Source organism: Euphorbia lathyris, chromosome 3 (assembly GCF_963576675.1).
Source record: "Euphorbia lathyris chromosome 3, ddEupLath1.1, whole genome shotgun sequence".
Classification (NCBI taxonomy): Eukaryota; Viridiplantae; Streptophyta; class Magnoliopsida; order Malpighiales; family Euphorbiaceae; genus Euphorbia; species Euphorbia lathyris.
Window position 1 is genome coordinate 1,547,113 of NC_088912.1, and position 10,996 is coordinate 1,558,108.

Here is a 10,996-nt window from a genome sequence, read left to right on the forward strand (position 1 = left end):
ACTGTCAATCTGTAGCTGATCAAACTGCCTGACTAACCGGTTACTCTCGCGAAACCACAACCGCTTAATGATGAAGTCTGTGAGAACGGTCATCCATTAGTATGTATGCATGATTTTATATGCATGATTCGTGGTGTGTGCGTTTATTTATTTACGGATATATAAGATAAGAAGAACAAACGTCAGTCTAATTACACGTATCACAACATCTCTCTTCCACCCTTATTCCTCCACACACTCGATGGTCCAAGTCTCTTTCCTAGGATTTTGGTTTGGGGCTCACATTGCGGTCCAGGGGACGCGTGATGCCATCGATTATTGCGGAAAAGTAAATCATCCATCAGACAACACAGTTCGTTTTAACGTATCAGCGTTCAGTGACTAAGATATCGACCAAGTTGGATTGTCTTTTCGGAATAACTCGTCTTTTGTCATTTTGCGAGACGCATTAGTTTGGGTTTTGACTCCCTTTGAATGCATCTCGGATTTTAGACGTGGTACGAGTTATTCTTTCAGTTCAACCGTTCGTTATTGACAATGACTCGTTCCCTTTTATTCGCGTGGGTTCGTGTCTCGATTTTTGGATTACGACGGGATCTTTTTGGATCGATCGAGAGACGTAACCACGTGTTTATTTAGTGATGAAAGCACTTTTAAGGAACGGACTCATCGCGTAACGGGTTTGTTTTTAGCGTTAAGAATCCGTTTGCTCGTTTTGGCTACGTAAAAAGACGGCGAGTCTTATTTGAGTGCACGGTAATTTTTCGGCTAACAACAACTCTTTATTCTTTCCAATTTATGGGATATATCATCCTAGCGTGGCTATAGAAAGTCAACGTTTCGTTTAATCGCATGCTTATTCGAAGCAGGGATATTACCGTCCTTTTCACTTTGGCACGAACTGAACAAACACGCAGATCGGGCCATATTTCTTGTAGTTTTGGTAACGGTCGAAATGATCGAGCCATTAGTCAAATCCACAGTCTTGTCCATATGGCGCAATTATGCGGTTTGGTTTAATTCGGCTTCGTGATTTTTAAGCGGCGTATATACCAGTTCGAGGCACGTATTTAACGATATTGGTTCATTTTCTTTAACTACCCTCGGGATGAATATATATCGTAGATACAGAATGACTTTGGTCGTTTGTTTATTTTTTCTTTTATTTTCTTAGTCACTTTTGCGGATACGTCCATTTCTCTCAAGAACAACACAAGGCATAACGTAAGAGCTCGTCTTTTATTCGGAAGGGACGGGCCACGTTTGCGAAACTCTTTACGTTACAACGGGGTCGTTCAAAGCAGAAATGTTCTTCGTTTTCGTTCTGTCATAATCTCGTTTTATCCCAACCTATTTAAAGAATGTGAATAACGGCTACCGTTAATATAGTCTTTTGAATCGAGATACAACTATCCTCAATACCAAACTGATTCATACTAATACGTTCTTACGTCATAACGCATTTCCTGAACATGTGCCTTCTTCGGGACACGGAAAGGGACCAGGCGGGTCGCACAAGTTCATTCATACGAGATGACTAAGTCGTCTTTAGTTCGAATCGTTTCGATGTTTTGGGGTAGTTTGTACATCGGTTTAAGAGTATATATTAACGTATCGTTTCATCTTCTTTACATATTTTAGGATCAGACACGTATCATGGCAATTTGAAAACACGAACTGATCCATTCATCACATCAAAAATGGTAACGGGTAATCCTATGGCAACTTCTAAGGCTACTATATGCTGACACGGCTGATCGCGGGACCTCACAGGACCGCACAAATTCGCCCCTAACGAATGGATGGGGACCCTTTGGCGCCTTACTGTAAGGGGGAACTTACACTAGCCTCTTTCGAGCGACGAATGGACTCTCGCTAGAGGTTTCGCGGAAATTACCCAAAAGGTTTGCAATAATGCTTATGAATGCATACGAAAAGAAATAATACGATCCGTCCCCGTTAAGGGCTTAATACACGCCTTTTGGAATCAAATTTCTCGCTTCCCCAGCAGAGTCGCCACTTGTTAGACGAGGTGCCGCGACCTAATCTCCCGGGCGGACCGGGGGGTGGACACCTCATGGCGACGTAAGCGGTGATTGGCGCCGAAAGCAACCAATCGTGGAATCAAGCTGCTCGGCAGGACCGGAGCTCGGAATATGGAAGAGTCGCCACCCATGAATGGGAAAATGAACAGCGATCCCTTGCGGGAGACCAGTGAGGGTTCGGGAAACTTAGGTACGAGCCGAGAAGGCTAGCTCCTTTCCGGAGAAAGGCTACTAGGCACCCCGACATCGCCCGGTTATGAACCACCGGCCTCCTACTCAGCGTGTTAGGCGATAACGGACTAATCGCATATTTCTTTAAGTTTCAAATTCATTTGAAACCTTTTCTTTCTCGTTTTGAAAACCGTTTTGAGCATATATTATGGAAAGCCATTTTGGTAAGGAATCACCCATTTACATCAATTCAAAATACATAGGAGAGAGAGGGGGAGAAAAAAGAATTGATTGGTTTACAATACGATTTATGCTTCGTATTACATACCAACTCTAAACTAAGCTCACTTCCCAAAAACGAGTTTATTTACATGGTTCGTACCTTAATCGCCGTTGGAACGATTTAGGTACGTTTCAAAACCCCGTTTAATGACGTTCACTCGAATCGCCGTTGGAACGACTCGAGCGTTTGAAAAATATTGAGATAAAAGTTTTAACAAGAAAACGTGATTAAGCATACAAGTCAATTTATTTTGTTAAAAAACCATTTAGTTAGGAAAACAATTCAAAAGCTCTATTATTTACAATTAAAAGCAATTTTAATTACAAGGATCGCTTAATCCGTCGTTGGAACGAATTAAGGTTTTAAAACGTGATGTTTTAAGAAATGGTTTAAAAATGTCAAGAAAACGTTATTTACACTTTAGGAATATCTAGAAAACTTTAAGTTTAAATAAGCAAATTAAACTCTCTTTTTTGTGATTTATTTTCCCCTTTTTCATTCAATTAATCCTTACTTGAATATAATTACAACAATAAACCAACTAAACCAAAATTCATCAATTGAAAACCAATTTAAAACACATGTCCCCAAATGCCAAAAGAATAAGGAAAAGAATATGTACATATACACATATATATATATTTTTAGATAAAAATAATGATATACGTATAACTTCGAAAACTAAGTAAAGAATACCATATAATATAACTAAGTATATGTATAATAATGAAAATAACACTAAGTATGATATATTATAATCAAAACATGTAAAAACGATGAGGTAAGTTCACAAATAAGAACATAACCTTTGATTCAAAAACAATATTTGCATCATGACCCAAAAACCAATTAATCATCCCAAAAAGTCACAAAAACTATACATATATATTTATGTAATTTGCAAAACCAAATCAATATAAATTAAGTTTCTAACATAACATAAATATACATATAATATATAGATAATAATTATATAAACCAAAAATATATTTATCAAGTATTTTACATAATTAAATAGAGATATACTTAAGAAGAAATGTCAAAAAGATAAGAAAAAGACTCAAAAATGGGTATTTAAGGTTCCAGCAGCTTTACCGACGGAAAATCCGTCGGTAAACAGCTATTAGTGACAGAAAATGTAGAATTACAGAAACAGTCCACCACTTTCCAGATTTATTCAAAAGCTTTAGATTAGATCTATTCTATCTTTTTGAACTTCCGAACTACCAAAAATGGATCATAGTCTATAACGGAAGTTCTTAAAACGACGTTTTTTTTAAAACGTTATTTTGAGATATTTTTAAAACTTATAATTACAACGTTTTTAATACCCGAACTACCTTTGAATCGGATCACAGTTCGTATTGGGATATTAAAACGAGATTTTTATTTTAAAACAAAACCGAACGTTTATCTAATACGAGACGAAAATTAAATAAATACGAAAAATTAAATAAAACATGATAAATAAATAAATAACTAAATAAATAAAAAAATATAAATAAATAAAAGAAATAAATAAAACGAGTCTAGTCATCGGATAATATCTCAAGCTCGGTATCTGACAGTGGAAGTCGGTTGATTCCACGAATCGTGCTTTTCCGGTGTTTTTTGTACTTTTGGTAAAATTTTAACTTTTAGGAAATTCGGAATTTTTAGGAAAAAAAATGTTTTTCCCCAAAAAAATAACTTTCTCTCTCTAAAAAATGTCTTAGAGTGAGAAGGTCTCCAAAAATCTCCCTCTTAAATGCATTGGGATCTATGCCTAAAATAGGCAACGGATCCCGAAAGCTTTGGGCGCCGCCCAAATAAAATTGGGCGTCGCCCAAAGCCGGTTGGGCGGACGCCCAACATTCGTTGGGCGCACGCCCAACATTAGTTGGGCGAACGCCCAACATGGTTGGGCGAATGCCCAACTATCGTTGGGCGTACGCCCAACTTCAGTTGGGCGCGCGCGCCCAACGATCGTTGGGCGTCCGCCCAACGTCGCTGGGCGCTCGCCCAGCGGCTGCCGGGCACGCTCGCCCAGCGGCCATCGGGCGTGCGTCTCGCGCTGTCGGGTGCGCGCGCCCCACGGTCGTCGAGCGCGCGCTCCGCACTGCCGGGCATGCGCGCCCAACGGACGTCGAGCGTGCGCCCCGCGCTGCCGGGCGTGCGTCCCACTGTCGTCGGACACGCGTCGGCTGCCGCTAGGCGCTCGCACCACGTCGCTGAGCACTCGCGAGCCGTCCACTTGACGACCGCGACTCACATTAACTTTTCTTTTCTTATTATATATTTTTATTTTAAAACTTCCGGAATCAACCGCTTCGACCGTCTTGTTTACAGATTTTCGTCACAGGTCCTCCGACTTGGTGTCTACAACGGTCTTCGGGAAAGTACGAGTCAACTTCATCTGTACTCATCCAAATTATCTCGTGCTGCTCAGTAGTGAATCTTCTTTACTCCTCCTTCCAATCCCGATGCTGGCAAAACGGGGGAGAAAGAACGCGCTGATGGAACTCAGCAGAAGCCTGGTCCATCTTCTGCTGACCCAAGAAATCCAAGTCAGCAATAAAGAACTGCCAAAGGCAAAGGCAAACTTCAAGTCAACATGAAAAGATAGATTAGGAATAGTTCTAGACTTGTAACTTTTGGCATGTTCTATTTTTGTGCTGACTATCAATTATAAGCATCTTTTCTTTTCAAACTGACTTATCTATATGCGATGCTTACCTATTATGATTCTATGCTGATCTGTTATACTTAAACTAAACATTGAACAAAGTAAAAATCTTGTGAACATAAAGAAAATACAAGTAAAATATACTCAGTACACATAAATCTTATACCCATAACTCTGATACCTATGAGCCACACTGAGTAATAACTATATGTTCCAAGTATTGACAATCTTCTAAAAGCTGACCTAGCCTCATCTGAATTAGATCTTGAAAGGTCTAGAATTGCATTAAGTCAGTATAGGCATGTCTTAATTTCACTCAATTAAATCTTAGAAGGTTTAGAGTTAAATTGAGTCAATAGATGCAACGCTTACGGGGGGTAACTCCAGAAGTACAAAAGGTAAATCAATCATGGGGAATCTCGATGCTGAATTCCACAATTAAATATTTTTGCCAACATCAAAATGGGGGAGTTTGTTGAAACACTTTTCCACATGATTTTGATTTGATAAAACTACTTAAGTTAATCCATGATTAAGGGGCAATTAAATTTAAGTGCTTTAATTTAATTGTACTAATGTGTTTGTTCAATGTTGAGTATAATTATAAGTGAACAGAAAGTACGACAGAATGAAATCAGCATGAGGCAAAGAAGCTGAGTAGAAAAGAACTCAGCTTAATAGAAGAAAAGTCACCTTCAGAACAAACGCTTGAAAATGAAGCTGACCAAAGAAGCTGAGTGGAACACAACTCAGCATCAAAGAAGAGAAGTCTTCCTCTAAACTAAAGCTTGCAGACGAAGCTGACCATGAAAGCTGAGTAGAATATGACTCAGTCTCGCCAGAAACAAAGAACAAAGGCAACGTCAATAAAGTCAAGCTCAGTGTTCGTTAGGACAGCACGAATGATCCGTTTGCAAGAAGACAAGATCCGACAACTGTCTGAATCAATACAGAAGCTTTGGAATTATGCACGAAGACAGTTTCGAGACGCATGGGTCAACTGGCCGTTAGCTAAAAGATGAAACTGGCGCTAGAAGACGAACCTGGCGGAAGAAGACAAGCCTGGTGCCGGCTAATTTCAGACGACAGGATTGGCCTGCTATATCTGTATGCTGACTAGTGAATAACGCAAGGAGCCATTTGAATTCAACGGATACTTCCAGATTCAAATGATTGCCTCATCAGGAATTCACTATAGAAGGACAAGTGCTTCACTTGGATCCATTGCCGAAATACAAAAAGAAAAAGAGCATACATACAAAAGCACATTCAAACAACAAGAAGATCTTACACCAAATTTCTATTTCTGTGTAAAAGCTAGATTGAATTTGTATTCATCTAAAGTGTTCTTCATCTAGAAAGAACAAGTTTGTATCAATTGTAAAAATTGAGAGAGTGGTGCTTAGTACTCAGTTTTAGTACTCAGCGGTAGAGAAAAATCTAAGTGTTCGGTTATAGCGCTTAGTGGGGTTGAGTAGACGAATAGAGGAAGGTACTCTTGCATATTCAACTGCTTTGTAAACGGTTTGTGCTCTACCTTTAAAGAGCTCAGTATTGGATTGAAAAAGCCCAGAAGGACTCTGGGGACTGGATGTAGGCGGTGAGGCCGAACCAGGATAAATCTTGCTGAGTAATTCCTAACCCTTTCTCTTAATATATATATATATATATATATATATATATATATATATATATATATATATGTGTGTGTGTGTGTGTGTGTGTGTGTGTGTGTTGTTTGCTTAAATTACTGAGGATATAAATTGTATAAGCTGACACTGACTAATCAGAGTGCTGAGTTGGAAGCTGACCTTAAGTGTTAATTCCCAACTCACCTGTAAAACGGTTCTAGTCAGTCTCTGACTAAAGCTGTCTTACATCTCTTGGCCGTGTTGACCAAAACTGAGTTAAGTAATTTAAAGAATTGTTTAAGCGTAATTAAGCGAAAAAGTTATATTAGTTCCTAACCCCCCTCCTTGGAACTAATCACACGGGACCAACATTTATTTGGTATAAGACTTATACTTGATTCTTCTCTACAGACCCTCTTACAACACGCCTTCTCACACATGTTTAGCTCGCAAGTCCATTCCCTTTGGCAGGTCGTGCTTGTCGACGTTGTTTGGACAATTTGGTCTGTAAGAAATGGTGCTATTTTTGAGAGCAAGCCTCCAAACATTCATGAGGCATTACGTTCTCTTTGGTCTGTTATTCGTAGCTCTGATAGAATAAGCAAAGGATCGGTATGGAATTCTGTTGTGGAGTTATCAATTCTCCATAATCTCGGGTTAAACGCTCGTCGTCATAGGCCCCTCGAATCATTAAAGTTAGATGGTAGCCCTCGTCTGATTGGATTAAAGCAAACACTGATGCCTCTGTGATATCGGGTAGAGCTGGTTGCGGTGTTGTTTTTCCAAATAGCCAGGCGCATCCTCTTGGATCATTTGTCTTCCCCCTTGATTGTGCTTTGATACACATGACAGAATTACAAGCTGCTATTTTTGCAGTTTCGATTGCGAGGTCACGTGGATGGACTCATCTCTGGATTGAAAGTGACTTGACTTACGTTATTCGAATTTTCCATACTCGTGCACAGATCATTCCCTGGGCAATGTGTGTGGATTGGTTAAATTGTTTAGATTCAATGATGCATATACAGGTGGTTGTTTCCAATGTGTTCCGTGAAGGAAATCAAGTGGCGGACGCTCTTGCTAATTACGGACGTCTGGCCTCAGATTTACAATTGTGGAATACCCTTCCGGATTTCTGCTCCCTTTTAGCTAGAGATAATCCCATTGGTATGGATATGTTTAGATTTTCTTAAAGCATTTGTTGTATTGGATTCATATTTTTTCTTCTCTTCTTTTATATATCTTGGATCTTTGCCTTTTCGCAGGTGCCAACCTGGTTGAGATTTCCATTAGGCTAGGTCCGTATTTCAATGAAAAAATTTAAAAATATTAATCTCCAATTCTATTATTAAATCACAAAAATATGAAATTTTATTAGAATCAAATTACGTGTAATTGGTGAAGAATAATAAACAAAATATCGTTGCTTAATAATAATGTTTGAAATTGACCCAACTTGCCAAGGTTGCGGTAAAATTGCTCTTTCTTGCCAATGTTAGGTGTAAAATTGCACCATTTTAGATGTTAAGAGTATAAACGTTAGAGATATTTTTTAAAGCTTGTGCTTTATAAAACAACAAGGTTGAATATATTATGAATGCTTTGAACTTGACCTAAAAAATTGATTAGCATTAGGAATATTAAGAATGCCTCGCTATTGGATTTACATTCCAAAGTAAAAAAGAAAACTAAAATTGACATAAATGGAAATGTATTAATTAGAGAACACAAGATTTTTTTATATTCCCACACTCAATGTAATTTGGTGGGTGTATGTGTAAACCATAAAATCAAGGTAAAATCTGAGCACAAAAATTTATGAAATCTCCGCCATGTATAAGTGTCATATTTCTTTGTAGTCATCAACAAGAGAGAGATCATGGCTGGTCTCAAAGATAATGGAGTTTGTGATAAAAACAACGGTAACTCCATTATCAATCTTGATCTGTGAGTTCCTCTGAATCCTTATTTCATTTTGTTTTTTTTATTATTCTGATTAAATTCATAGTTGGTTTGTTTTTTTGGTTAATCTGATTTTTCCCATCATCTGTGAGTTCATCTGAACCCTTATCTAGGCTAGACATTTATTTTAGTTGTTACTATTTGCCCTTACTCGTATGGGTTTGTGTTGGTGTACCTGTTTGCCAAGTAGCAGAAACTTTCACTGAATGAATATCTAACCAAATACTATGTTTTCATCTAACATAGCACAAACTCTTATGGGTTTGTGTTGCTGGATCCAAACACCTAAAAGGTGCATTTTGTATTGTGGATTTCACTTTCAATTGAAAGAGAAAATCTAAAATCTAATAGCAAATAATAAATTTCCATTTATTTGTGGATTTTATCCTCCAAAATAATAATAATAAACATAAATTGATGATGGTGAATAGAGGTGATCTGATTATGTTCGAGGCATACTTGAGGAGAATGGGGGACAGGTGTAAGATGGTGATTTCAGGAAGTGATTTGATGAGTTACTTCAGTAAGGCCGGGAATATATGCTGGTTTTTAGATGATGCGATCAAGCCGCTACGTCGGACAGTTGGGAATGCAGTTTCAGATGATCGGTACCCGTGGTGGGAACAAACTCAACTCAGCTCTATCTGGCTGCCATCTATGCTTTTTATTCCGGGAGTGGATCTGAACCTACTCGGTGAGTCTAATCGAACTGTAATGTAAGAATTAATTGTAATTTATATATATTCATGGTTCCTTAACTTTGTTTTTATTTTGTCTATGACCCCTCAATTTTCAAACCTCATCTTCCTCAATGAGAACAAATGAGAATAAGTGTTTTATGTACAATCATCATATGCAAAACAAAATTATACAAACAAGGGAACAAAAACTGAAGATATGGGTTCATATCAAGTTTAAAACTTTGTTAGAAGCCTCATCATGGAATATCCAAATGGAGAAAGAAGAGAAAGCAAACAAGTAAATGAATAAAGAATTAGAGATACCAATAAAGTTTTAAATGAGCCGGCCTTTAAAATTTTAGTAATATTTAGTGAGCCATCTTGAAAGCTTGATAGAACCTAATTCTTTTACCAGTTGTAAAATTGTTTTACCTTCAGCCAACTTGAACCTCCATATAAAAACACCTTGTGAATGTTGCTGCCTAGGAAATACTAGTAATGGAATAACATATTTGTGCTTGCAATAGAGTGGAGTATACCCAACTGTGTTTCCTTTTCCATTATGAAAATGAACAAAAAAGCAAAAAAACAAAAAAACAAAAAGAAAAACAACAATATGTTTATATCATACAAATAAAAAACAGCGAGTCTTACAAATATTAGCACAAAAAGGCTTCTAATCCTTAAAAATCTTTCTTTATTTTGTATTGTGCTTTTTGAAGCATAAATTGTGAACAAGTCTATGCTGTTAGAGATTAATATTACATCTACCATTGGATCTTAACTATGAGTTTGAGCTTTTACTTCAATCGATTCCATGACATGGTATCAGAGCCGCTAGGACCAAACGGTCGAGGGTTCGAGTCATGACAACCTCATTAATTTGTGGAATTAAAAACACATTGCGGGATGACCATCTGTTGTGCATCCTGCAAGACCAATTACAACCGTAAAAAAAACCTCTTGATTAACCCGAAACACCATACTAAACTATTTTGAGTGAATGAGTGACCACTTGTGCAAGGTGGCTAACTAAGAGATGAGTTTGAACAAACATTGTTTTGTGAAAAACCTTGAATCTACGGAAGTAGGAAATTCTTGAAATTTTATAATGTCCATATTAAGTTTGCAGCATTGAGCATAAGGCATGAAAATATTGACTTGTCGTATGAATTGCATTATTGCAGGCCCATATGGATGAATCTGGTTTTGGGAAAAGCTTGCCATAAGGAGCAAGTTGGTGGTTGTACGGATGGTTTATGGGAGACAAAGAGCAATGAGGACTGTGGTAATAGTACGATGGCACCTTGTGAGTGGTGCCATATGTAGAACAATTTTGATATTTCTGTTCTTGCAGTGCATGTTATGCACCTTATTTAATTAATTGTGGTACATTAATGCAAAAGGTTCCATTACTAAGGTGGGAGGGCTATTTAAAGGCACTTTTGGCCTTAGCAAAGATACAATATTCTGGATACATTTCTATTTTAAGTTTAATATATTTCTATTTTCCATACTCATCTTTTCAAAGGAGTTGCAGGCTCTTTTATTTACTATCT

The 10,996-nt window shown here is 37.8% G+C and overlaps 1 long non-coding RNA gene across 1 annotated transcript; it reads left to right on the top strand.

The window, feature by feature from the left end:
- Nucleotides 1-8,658: 8,658 nt before the first annotated feature.
- Nucleotides 8,659-10,729, top strand: LOC136221567 (uncharacterized). The gene is made up of 3 exons (XR_010685177.1): nt 8,659-8,742; nt 9,189-9,451; nt 10,625-10,729. It is a non-coding gene; the product is annotated as an uncharacterized lncRNA (long non-coding RNA).
- Nucleotides 10,730-10,996: the final 267 nt, after the last annotated feature.